A 13,074-nucleotide genomic window follows, 5' to 3' on the forward strand; every position below is an offset into this window, starting at 1 on the left:
CGACTCCCTCGAACATCTCGGAAAGGAAGGACCAGCAGATATTTTTTTGCAACATAACATATTCGGGGGAGGAGAGAAAATCGAGTTCTGTTTTGCTGAATATGAAACGGGGACCAGGTCCAAGAAACCTGAGCACATCAGCCAAGAGGAGCACTTTGAGCCCATCACCACTTTGGGATGATGGATGGGTGTCAGAGCACACCTTTGGTCCTACCCTGCGCTCTCTCCTCAAGTTCTGCGTTTTGCACTGCCTCTGGCAGCACTCGCAGTTTCTAGCACAGACAAAGAAAGCTGAAATCTCCAGCGACACAAGCTCTACAGTTACCAATCTCAGTGGGGGTGGCACGACTTCCATTACATCTGGGCACATGTGCATGCTCGAGGAGAGACACCAGATGGGCAGCTATTTCTGCTTACTACTGCTCTGCCCTGCAGCCACCTGGGGGGATCTCAGACACAGGTTTTCACCTGAAACCCCAAAGTCACAATGAGTACTCCTGTGGAGATTGCCCTGCAGCACAGGCATCTTGATGGCCTACATGGGAAACCCTCTCCATCACCCCAGTATCCTGGGCCAGACCATAGGTCCTGTACCTGGGCCAAACAGGTTTTATCAGAGAAAGCAGTACCTCTCAGTTACCCTTCTCTGTAAGTGCTACAGCCCCAACGGGCTCTTGGCGCAGGAGTCATACCCCGCCATCCAGCACAAAAGCATTCACATGTACCCCTGTGTTCACTGGCTCTGCAAGCCTCTGTTCTTCAGAGATAAGAGAAAAATCACTGCATGTGCTTGACTCAACATCAGGTATGAACACACGATGTCCTACCAGATTCTCACACAGGATTTCAGGTTTTAATGCCTAAATCAGCTCTTATTAAAAGAGGAATAACCAGCTGGAAACTCAGTCCACTCCAGAAAGTCAAGTAAAACTAACTTTAAATGCCCTATTTCTCCACTGGTATGCAGCCCTGCCCCAGGAAGGGGGAAAGCAGGGACAGAGCCCCCCAACCCTGTCCAACACAGGAGCAGTCTGGGCAGTCATGACAGCAATATCAAGGGGTCAAACCAGCAAGGTGATGTTTTGCAAAGCAAAACCTTTTCTGCATGAGCAAGATAATTTTACAGAGTGAAGTCCAAACTAGATTGCACCCTGCAGAGGAAGAGCAGCCCACTTGTGACTGGTGTTTTGCCCAAATCAGATTAGGTACCATTTCACATCACTTCTCCTTTGAGCCGAATTTCACTGCTTCAGCTTACAGTAAGTGACAGAAGTAAGAAGCGCTTACACAACATAGCAGAGATCACAGACTTGCATTTTTGGGTGCTTCCAGACATCCACTTTTCACTGTATGCAAGCCACATGCAATCATTCACACACAGGGTTACCCAACATCATTTAACTTCTGGTGCTGAGCTCTGCCAGCAGCACTCCCCCCATACGCACATCAATGCACAAGAAAACAGGCAAAGCAAGTGATGCCGCGATATTAAACCTCAATACACACAGCTGACCAGGCCAGCCACAGACAGGAGCAGTGATGGATGCCACAACCCTACCATCTCTCTAAATCAAAAGTCCATCTACTAAAAATGACACTATGGCTGAACCAACAACCCGGGCAGCCCAAGGCATTCAAGAGTGCCCAAACCACCACCAAAAGTCTTCACATTCCTCCCTTACCTGTTCTCCAAAGGCTGTGCCCTTCACACGATCTGGCTCCCAGCAATGATCCAGCACTACCACTCTCTCCGCAGCCTTTCAGACCCTCATATAATTGCATCAAATAGGAGGAGACCAGCTCAGCTGAAAGAAATTCTACTCTCAAGCTCCTGTTTACCTGGCAAGCCCAACCTCTGCTGAGCACTTGCAGGGGCCTGGCTAGCTCAAGCTGCTCCACTTGATTTTTCTGGCCTTTCCTTTCCTGATGAAGGCTACAAATGCTCTTAAGTACTTCTTCCGAGCAAACAACCTTTCAGGACATGCTTTGCAGCCAAACGCTCAGAGCAAAGCTTGGTTGTAGAAAAGGGTCGTTGCATGCTTTTTCTTTATCCCCTCTCAGAACAGGCAAAGCAGAGCAAAGTCTATGTAGGGTCAGCCTGGGCAGAGCTGGTGGTGGTACCCCCGGGGCAAGCGAGGGCTAAGACCCTCCAGGCTCAGCATATTTGCTCTGTTGCTCTTGTTGTGCTTCAGAACATCCAACTGTCACATGTGGTTTATCATCTCTGGGTGCCATTTACTTTCCTCTTGCCCCCTTTTTGGGACTTGCTGCTTTTCTGGACCATGCCAACATTAACAGGCTGCATATCCCAGGTCCTCTGAGCCCTAAAACACCCATCCCTGGCTGTGAGCTGACAGAGCAAGCTGTGGGCATCCTGCTGCCACTGATTATGGCTCTCCATGGGGTTTGAGCATCTCTCACCCCGCTGGAAACCCTGTCATGGTACAAAATGCCCCTACCTGAGTTCAAAAGCCTTCCTGCTTTCCATAGACATTTGAAAGGGACTTTTCCCAGGCAGGAAGTAGACTGTACCTATTTATATCTATATGTGTATATACACACACACATAAAAAACGTCGGTGTGGTCAGTCAGGAGATGGGCACCTCACACATCCATTTTATGGGGTGACTTTTCTGCATCCATTTCAATTGCTTTTTGCAAGACAAATAAAAAGCCTTTTGGCCCATGATCCAACACAGATAAGCCTGCAGTGAGCTGCCTGACAGAACTGCTGACAAGGTGTAATCAGGGCCACCTCTGTGACCAGTGGTAGGTGTGGGACTTGCCCCAGTGCCACCCAGTGCAGAGCTGGAAAAGCAGCTCAGAGGTGAGCCCTGAGCACAGCTTCAGCTGACGGAGCCCTGAGATGCTGAAGAACACAAAGCGTGGCTGCAAATGGGTTTCATTGGTTGTACGAATCACGGTGGTAATGCAAACACACAGCCACAGTGCTGCTTTGGCAGCTGCGTATCGGTGTTGGACTGCAGGAAAAAGAAAGAGATTGGGGGATTGCGGCCCATGGCTTGTTTCATTGCTACAGAGCCCAAAGAGCTTTGAAAGGTGATGCTCGAAATCCAGACCAGATGTGCCAGTCTGTGGAGCAGACCCAAAACTGGCAATGGTGGAGCCATTTAGGCAAGGCAAATCCTCATGAGGCATCAGTACATCATGTTGGACCATCTGGATGCAGGAAGTTTGGTCAGAGAAAGGCTTGGGTTGGACACAGGTCAGAGCAGCTCATCGGGCAGTCGGAAACTGAAACCTCTGGCTCAGAACTGTATCAAGGAGCCACATGAAGATGCCAAGAGTCACAGCAGTGGTCCAGGGTGTTTTATTTAAGCAACACTCATAAAAGAGTGGAAAAGAAAAGAGGAAAGCATTGCAGCAGAGCGAATCCCACCGAGAGCAGCCAGAGACAGCGGGCTCCTTCTCGGCGTTCACCCTTGGTTTCTCAATCAGGCGAGCAGCAGGAGCCAGCCATTGGGGAGAAGCTCAAGGTTTAATTTTAGCCTGTGCCCATGGTGCGTATCTTTCCCTTGTATTTTTAATCTGAACTTCATGTAAAAATAGCATTTCCTGCTGCCCGATAAGGGATTCCTGTTTTTGCAGCAGGTCTGCTTTCTTGGGAAGCCGGTGCCTACAGGGTTATTGATGGATGCTTCAAAGCACAGCAGCCCAGCCGAGGGGGTAGGATGAAGGCGTTTGGGATTTACATTGTTCCTGATTGCCTTAAGGGAAAATAAACAGAGCAGTTGTGCCCCCCTCCCTCAATGAATCACCTCCAAATTTAGCATTTCCGGAACTCTGTTTTGGAAAACCTCTGTTTGCCAGGATATTTTTAGCAGCAGGATCCAGGTTCGCATCCTTCCCAGGTAGAAGTTTGTGAGTTCATCGGGCTCCAGGGAGGCGTATCCTGCCTTTTGAGCCTGGTCATCCACCGGGGGATAAATATAAGCACAGGAGAACAGACGTTCCTCCCACCATTCCCACTCCCCCACCACACTGCTCCCACACTCCTCGACACGCGTGTACCCACGCTTCCCAATGGAGCTGCAGGGAGGAGCAGCACATAAGGGTCTGCCTTGGGGGCTGCTCCCCACCTCTGCCTGCACACACCAGCACCGCAGTGTCAGGCCAGGCTGTTTCAAGCCTGAATGCCAGCGGTTTCCAGTGTCCTGTAATGTAAAAGCATCACTCTTGTTAGCTATGTCTGCCCTGCACAGGTACTCACACCCTGAAACCTTTATTCCACCAAGCCACCAAGGTCACCTGCATTAGTTTATGGAAGGAAAATGGCAACAAAGGCTCTGCCACCCACTGGATCCTACAGTTTCTTGCCTGCTTTTCTCTGTGACCAGGGAAGAAATCCTCAAGTGCTAACAGGAGGTGTGGCAAGAGGAATGTGAGAAGGAATTCACATGTTTTCTGGGTCTCATGCAGAAGCTTGCCTCAACCCCCCGCAAGCCGTTCCTCCTGGCAAGCGAACAGGAGGGAGTGAGAGGTTTTCCTGAGAAAAGTGCAGATTTTGTTCCTTTCCAGAATAAATCCTGACTCTCTCACTGGGGATGGGGATGTGGAAAATGCGGCACTCGCGACTGAAGGCAGCTCTCCCTGCAGCTCATCCCTGACATATCCTTTAGTATCGCAAGGAGCTGTCAGAGACATAGAATCATAGAATAGTTAGGGTTGGAAAGGACCTCAAGATCATCCAGTTCCAACCCCCCTGCCATGGGCAGGGACACCTCTCACTAAACCATCCCACACAAGGCTTCATCCAGCCTGGCCTTGAACACCGCCAGGGATGGAGCACTCACAACCCCCCTGGGCAACCCATTCCAGTGCCTCTCCACCATGACAGGAAAGAATTTCCTCCTTATATCCAATCTAAACTTCCCCTGTTTAAGTTTGAACCCGTTACCCCTTGTCCTGTCACTACAGTCCCTGACGAAGAGTCCCTCCCCAGCATCCCTATAGATGCAGGCAGGCAAAGCTTCCCTCCTCCTTGCACAGGTTTGAATCCGATGAGGCCATTCCTGGGGGCTCGGCCTCATCATGTGAAAAGGCACAGAAAGTCAATCTGGGCAAGGAGAGCATAGAGAAGTCATAGGATCACAGAGCGGTTTGGGTTGGAAGGGACCTTAAAGCTCATCCAGTTCCACCCACCTGCCACGGGCAGGGACACCTTCCACTAGAGCAGGTTACTCGGAGCCCCGTCCAACCTGCCCTTGGACACTGAACACTGTCCCATTAGTTTAACATTAAAAATAGCACTGCTGCTATTCCCCAGGGCCATGGAGGTGAGAGCTGCCTTCAGCCCACTGCCTCTGGGGAAGCTCCAGCCTCCTAAATGGAAGGATGTATCCTGCAGCCTCGGGAAGCTTCGTGCTGACTCCTCTAAGAAACAGGGAAACAAAGACCCAGAGGTCTGACCCCAGCACACTGACATATAACCCAGGCTCATTGCTACAAAGCCTGCAGCGCTTTTGTGTGCATGTGTGTCTTAGTTTGCTTTCTAAGATGTATTTCTCCCAGTACAAAGACTAAAACATTTGACTTAAATAAGACCAAGGGGATGGAAATGTTGCAGTACCAGAGTGCCACCGTTGCATCACTTATTAACCAGCTGAAAATCAAAACGTAAGCCTTCTAACAAGACGTTATCTGTCTCTGGTGTGGCAGCACTCACAGCCTGCACCCTGCACCGCAGTGATCGGAGGCAGGGCTGTGCCTGCCAGGGACCAAACTCTCTCAGTTTATAGCAGGACTATTTATAGAGGCAGCTGGCACTGGCAGCTCTCCAGGGATACCAGCACGGTCTTCTGCAAAGGGGCTGCTGGGGAAGGAGTAAGGGAGTAGGAATGTGATGGAGCAACACCAAACCGCCAGCCAAGGGTGTAAAAAAGCCTCAGGAGGACCCAAGAGCCAGGTCTCAGGGGCATTGCAGTGATCTGCTCCAGTTAAGCCCCAAGGGCTGGGGCAGCACTCCCACATCGATCCCAGCAGCGATGCCAGTTCCAACCCTTGAGGAACTGTGGAAAGCACTGTTTTGGCACAGCATCTTCCCACCCCTTCCTTGCTCACCCTCCCTTGGGGACTGAAGTGAGAGATGGATGCCTGCTTGTGGGCGTCTTTCCCAAGGGAGCCACCTCTCCATTGCTCATCTTCTCTGCCTCCTCCTTCATCTTCACCAGGAGAATCAGCCGAGGGTGCTCAAACAGGGCGCAACAACTACTGGGGGTCAGGAGCTCACAGAGGCAAAACCTGCCACAGGGTCTTGGGTAAGAGTTAGCAACCGTGTATCTGAAATCCATGCTTCCAAAGGGCTCCCAATGTGGTTTGCTTCCATGTGCCATATTCACTGGAAGTAGGTACAGGGGAAGACTGAGGCTCGCAGAGTCTGGTGGCTGCTGACGTGAAACCCTTCACCCCTCCTGGACCCTTCCTTCATGCATGGAGATCTCTGGGTCTCTCTTTTGTGCCTTTCTTGCCCTGTTTGTTAAGGGCTTCACTGCCCGCTTTTGAATTCAACACACATTCAGCAGGTGGAGTGTGCACCAGAGCATGACTTCCAACAGCTGCCGCATCTCATGCCCTGCACTGGGAAGCACAGCTGAAATCCCTTGGGCTTTTTCAGACCAGAACTGCCTTGACTCCAGGATCTGCTGCTGCTTCTTTAATCGCGGCTGCGTGTGAAAGGATAGCGATTTGCTCGTTCGCATCATAGAATACGTCAGGTTGGAGAGGACTCGTAAGGATCATTTCTCTTCTGAAGTGCTTTCTCAGTGTTTTCCATGTTTTTGCTCTGTGATAAGAAGCCACATCCCTTGTTTCCAGACTGTTTGGAAAGACTTAAATCAAATGCTCCTCAGCACCTGCAGGGAGACAAATGTGATCCTGCTGAATAGCAGTGTCACAACTGCTTGAGAACAACCATTTGAAGGGGAAAAACATATTTAAATCAATGTAATTCAATGCATTATGCTGCAATCACTGCATGCCAGGATGGAGGGGGCAGCCTCAAGCAGGAGTTTGTGTGCCATTGTAGGAATCAAGACTGGTCACCAAAACTGATGTCTTTCATGAAGCGATGGAGGTGGCGACGAGGGTGGTAGGTAGCAGGTGATGGAAGATTCTGCAATGAAGCAGCTGTTCTTGTCAGCTGAGATGTATAGATGAACATGTGGATAACAGGACTCTAATGTTCCTGTATCCCAAGTACCCCCAGATGGGTCCATCAAAGCTCATGGACAGCAGCTCCCTTGACCTATATCTGCTATACAGGCTCCTCAAAGAGGAGAGGCAGGAGAGTGGGGGTTTTCATCTGCAGAGGTGCTCAGATTGCAGGCAGTTAGGCGAGGTTTACGAATAGAAGTGAAATAATGGGAAGAGGAGGCAGGTTTTGGCTGCGTTTGTCAGCTTTGAATGAGGGAGGAAAGTCATTTCCCCTTTTCATTCTTCAAAAATACCCTGGGAAAAAACAATAGGAAGAGCAGTTTCTCTTTTCTTCACTTTTAGGTAAAAATAACAGGAGGATATTTTGAAAAAGACAATAATTCTGACCAAATTTGAGCTCAAGAAGGAGGATGTTGGGCCCTGCTGAGGACTGCAGTGGGGCCGTGAGCTCCTGGCTCTCCCTTAGAGCTCCTGACCCAGGATGAAGCTGTCAGAGCCACCCTGGGAGCTGCCCAGGTTCCACGGGGGTGAAACAAGCACTCAGCCTCCTGGCCAAGACAATTCCTCTCCCCTGACGTGTCTCAGCGCCGGTGGTGCTGTGGGGCCTCAGGGCTGCACATTTTATCTCTGCCCAACCTCTCCGTGTTGGGCAAGCAGCTCTCTGACAGTTCACTTAGAAAATTAATCAAAAAGCAAAAGGAAAAACGCGTTGGGATTGTTTCCACAACTTTCCTCCTTGTGCCTGCCTGCGAAGGGCTGCCCAGCTCCTGTGGAAACAGCTCAGGTATGCGTTTGGGTTGCAGGAGTGTGTCAGCAAAGAGAGGAGGGCAGAGCATCCCTCAGCTCTATGCAGCTGAATGGGGCAAGAGGCTCCCACACCTATAAGACCTAGCCCTGGGGGGATATCACCATTGGGGGTGCTCTATGTGATGTCTCCCCAAATGAATCCACACTAGGCAACGCTGATGTTGAGGCGAGGGCCTCTGCCCTTGGGATGGATGGGGCTGGGCATGGACCAGCTCAGCCCTGGCTTTGCTGCTGGTCCTGTTTGCAGCACCTAAATCCCATTCTCTGCAGGAAGGTGTGAGGCTCAGGGCCAGCAAGGGATGTGGGCACACAGGCACAATGAGCTGATTGTCCCCAGGTAGTGTTGGGTGCCCAGAGAGGGGATGGTGGGAGCCAAGCAAAGCCAGCACAACACCGTGCAGCTGAACCCCCCCGTGATGCATCCCGTCCATTCCTCAGGACAGGAGGGATCACACTTTTGGGTAAAACCACAGGAAAGCAGAATTCTGGTTTATGGTTCACACCCCCCAGACTCCAAACCTAGCTTGTTGGATTGGCAAACTGACGAGGCCGCTTCCCGGTGTCCACATCCCTGCATCCCGCAGGAGCCGGTGGGAGAGGAGGAGGCAGCAGCTTGGGGATGCTGCTGGGGACCAAGCTCTGCCTTTTCTGTGCATCTTCCCCCAACCTTAATGCCACCAACAGGTTAAAAACAGGTATTCATGCCCCCGCTGAGCCCTCACCACCTGGACCAAAGCACCAAGGTCATCCTGTGCATCACACAAGTGGCTTCAAGAGGCTTCTGGCAGCCAGGCCTGCCTGTGGCCAGGCCTGTTTTGTCCCACACCATCTCTTCCAGGAGAAGTAAATGTGTCATTTTCCTTTCACAGGACGCAGAGCAGCCTTATCCAAATATAAACAACCTGGGAGTATTTGCTGGCTTATTGTCTGGATGAAGAAGTAAAACAAACAGACCTTACACCCTTTTCCCCCTGCCACTTCTGGTACAGTAAAGCAGTCGGGAGCAGAGATTCCAGAGTTCCTGAAAACGATGCTCATCAGAAATAACATCCCACAAGGCCAGGTGTGGAAGTAGCCCAAGCCCATGCTGCTGCCTCCTTTAAAAGACATTCAAATCAAGTCAGAGATCTTGGAATACTTGAGGAGTTTCTATATGAATAATGGAAACAATCAGCAATCCAGAGAACGTGATAGCCAGCAGTGTAACACGGCAGCGCTGCCTTGGGAGAGGCCAGGAGCGGTGGGCAGATGCCTGCATGTGCCTTCAAACAAGCTCGGCTTTCAGGGAGCATCCTGGGCCAAAAGCTGCCTGAGAAACCACCCTCCATAACGAGCAGCAGGCACTGCGGGAGCCTTCCTCACCCGGTCGGGCAGTGGCACAGAAAAATGAGGCAAAAAGGGGAAAACGCTGCTTTAAACGTAAAGCAAAAAGTGGGGCAGCACAAGGTGTGAAGCCTGGGGAAGGGGTCCCAGTTTTGCAATAGGGGAGCTGAGGCTCAGGAAAAGAGGACCCATGGGAGACACAAGCTCAAATCCCATGAGATCTCATCTTGCTTTGCCCATGTCCACTTCAGGGAATGCAGGAGGGGGATCAAGATCTGGGTCCAGTGAGTGACGTCTCACACCCGAGGTTTCCTTCCTGCCACCCCGATGTTTTTCACCACCACGCTCTCTTTTCCAGGAGCTCCTGACGTGTTCCAGGCCCAGATCTCCTCTGTGCAGCCCCCAGCAGCACCACTGTGGCCACACAAGACCCTACAATCTCTGTGAAGCTGGGGGCTGAGCAGAGGCTTTGCCCCCACATCAGTGGGGTGGAGAGGTGGCTCCTGAGGGAGCTTGGAGGATCTCCCCTTTCTCTGCTCCCAAAAGGAAGAGCGGCCCAAAGAAGAGAAGTGTCTGGATTAAATAAGAAAGCATCTGCCCACGCTAATGCTTGCGGGGCACTGAAATGTAAAGGGCAGCCAAGAGCCGCTCCCTAAAGCACACGTTGTTAAGGAACAGAACAGCCAGGACAAGACCTGGTTCACATTAAACAAATGAGAAAGCGAAGGTGAAGGACTAGGTTTGCCGTATTACTGCACATGCACAGGCACTGCCTGCTCTGTCTGTGAGCACTCCAGGCTTCTCCCCACAGTCCTACTGCGTTTTAACAGCCAGAGGAAGAGCGAGGAAGGCCAGGAGGAGCCGGAGGTGCTTGGGATGCAAAGCAAGACCGAGATCCTGTTAGAGAAACTCTCGGTGATAAAAGGTCCTGTGCTGTCCAAGCAGGCCATGAAGCTCTGTAAAGAGTTGATGTTCCCATGGTAGCGGATGAGATGGAGGTGATGGGATGGATGCCTGCTGCTCCCACTGGAAGGGATGGGATATGAGTGACAGGATGGATGGCTGCTGGTCCCATGGCAGGTGATGGGATAGAGATGATGGCCACTAGCCCCATGAGCATCCTGCCCCTGCACATGCAGATCCAACACGCTATTTTCTCTCCCATGGGATTCCCACCTACTACTGCAGAGAGATGATGGCTGTAACCTTCAGTTTTTAAGAAGTTCAGGCTCACTGAGTCCCCTGACCCCCTCTCCCAGGAAAACACACTTGTCCTCAACAAAGTGGGCAGAGACGGGTCCTCTGTGCGGGCATATGGTGGTTACAGGGGGGCCTTTACCCTTCTCCACCAGCACTAGGTATTCACGTTGACATTGGGCCCTAAGCTAAGTCAATGCAAAGTTTAACAGCTTCTGTAGTAATTAAGCCAAGCTTCTCAATATAGCATCACTAATTACACGAATCCTCCCTGAATTACCAATAGCTCATGGCACCTTGTAAAATCCTTGTGTAATAGCCTGAGAAAAACACATCTCGTTGCTGGCAGGGAGGCACGCAGCCTGCACAGCAATCCCAGAGCTCTTGGGATGCTTGTGAGCCCTTTCTAAATAAAAATAAAACCCAAAATGTACATTTCCCCCAATGACTCTGCTCCGGGGAGTATTAAAAGCAGTACCTTGACTCAGCCTACCACATAAACATCCTGCTGCCCCTGGACAGCCCGATAGTGTCTTCCTCCCAGGATGAGGAGCTGAATAAGAAGTGACAATCACAGCTCCTGCCCACGGAAAACAGGAAGCGCCAGAGTTGTACAACCCCTCCAAACATTGTCCTACCTGCTCCTTGGTGCAATGTGAACTTGCTTTCCTTTCCTTTCCGCCTTGCATAACTATTTCTGGTCCAGCACTGGCCAGTCCCTGTGGCCTCCAGCTTTCTCCCCTCCTGCCTGAAGCCAGCCTGGTGCTCTCCATCCAATGCAGGACAAATGTCCACCATTCTGCCCCCCAGCTAACACTGTCAGCTTGGTGGCAAGTGCTGGAGGAGATGGGGACAGGCCCAGGGTATTGGGCAGTTTGACTTGCCCCACAGCTGCCCACATCTGGCAGGAGCTAGACGAAAGAAAACCCCAAATCCTCCGCACCAGGAAGCAGCCAGGAGTAAGCACTTTTGGCCAAATCTCTTAAATGACCATGAGACTAAATGAGCCAGTATTTACAGACATGCTCTGGTTCATGTGTTAAAGTGCTAAACCTCATCTAAAGCCGTCCCAGTGACTAAAGGCAATGGGGTCAGTCTATGTCCCAGTGCTGAAGCAAGCTGGGCAGCCAAGCTTCTCCGTGAGCGCACAGAGAGGAGCTCAGGGATCAGATGTGATGGAGAAGAGGCCATTCCCTCAGCTTGCAGCCCCCCCGGTTTATCCACAGATACCCACTTCCTCCTTAACGTTTGATTTGGAGGAATCCCGAGCCAGCAGCCTTAAAAGACTTTTAGGACTGTCCTTTCCGAAGACAACAAGCATTTTCCGTGTTAAACGGTGCTACAGGAGCAGGGCAGCTTGTTCCTCTTCCAGCTGCTCCCGCGTTTCTGCTGCGCTACAGGCCCAACTACACATGCAAAACAGAGATGTTGTACCCCGAGTTTCCAAACAAGAAGTGGGAGGAGGAGGAGAAGAAGGTTTCCTATCCGCTCTTCCTCTACCCGCAATGTAAAAACATCCCTCTCTGGATGAGGCAGCGTTTGCCATCACTTTGCAGAGTTCACATTCCCACACGCACCAGCGCGAGGAGCAACAAGGAACAAGGAAGGGGGGACCGGCACACCAGCGCCTGCAGGTCATGGCCGCACAAGACAATACTTAGCACGATTTGGAAGTGTGGGAGGAATGCGGGAAGGCCGAAGACGAGGATGTTTATTAACATGTAAGAATATCTCCAAAGGGTTTGCGTCCTATGAGGGGAAAATAAAGGGAGCCTGAGGCAGTGCAGTTGGAGCTATTGGTGGGACTAAATCTGGAAATTCATATCCAGACAATCCTGACTGTAAAGAAAAGGAGAGTAGCTTTTCCCCACACGTACAGCAATAAGAGTGTGCCCAAATAAGGTGTCATTTCACATGAACTCCCCAATTAATTCCCTTGTGTAATTGCATTGAGTAGGATCAAGTGTGCTCCCTTGCCTGGCTCAGCCTCTGTGCCCGAAAAGGGTGCTGCCTCCCTGTAACATAAGTTGGGAAGCCTTCCGCTTCCTACCAAGGATTAGTCTTGGCCTTGTCAACCACTTCTATGCAGTCAATGGGAGACGAGCAGGGAGAGCCTGACAGCAAGTTTCAATCTGAAGTGTCTACACACACTTGAGACAGCTTAGCACCACAAAGAAAGAAAACCTGGGGACAAAGCCCATTTAAATGGCAGATACAAGTCAAGGAAGGAGAGGAGAAGTTCCCTGCTCCTCTGTTCCCCCTAAACTCAGAAGTTTCCTCCTGCTTGCAGGTCACAAAGGCACAGCAGACCCTGCATCTCGTGCTCCTCTGAAAAGGCCCATACTGGTAAAACCGCAATGCAAAGCAAAGGGGGGGTTTCGGTGTTTCCCTGCCCCTCAGGCAGAGAACATCTTTATGCTTCCACCTTATGACTGTAAAACACAAACTTCATTTCTCTGCACCAGCTCCGGCTGCATTTTTGCTCAGCAGGGCTGCGGCTGGGACAGTCCCTGCTGCAATGTGACATTCAGATGCAGGAGGGCACGTGTGGCTGCCACCTGCTAAATGAAGAG

Source organism: Lathamus discolor, chromosome 5 (assembly GCF_037157495.1).
Source record: "Lathamus discolor isolate bLatDis1 chromosome 5, bLatDis1.hap1, whole genome shotgun sequence".
NCBI classification, from domain to species: domain Eukaryota; kingdom Metazoa; phylum Chordata; class Aves; order Psittaciformes; family Psittacidae; genus Lathamus; species Lathamus discolor.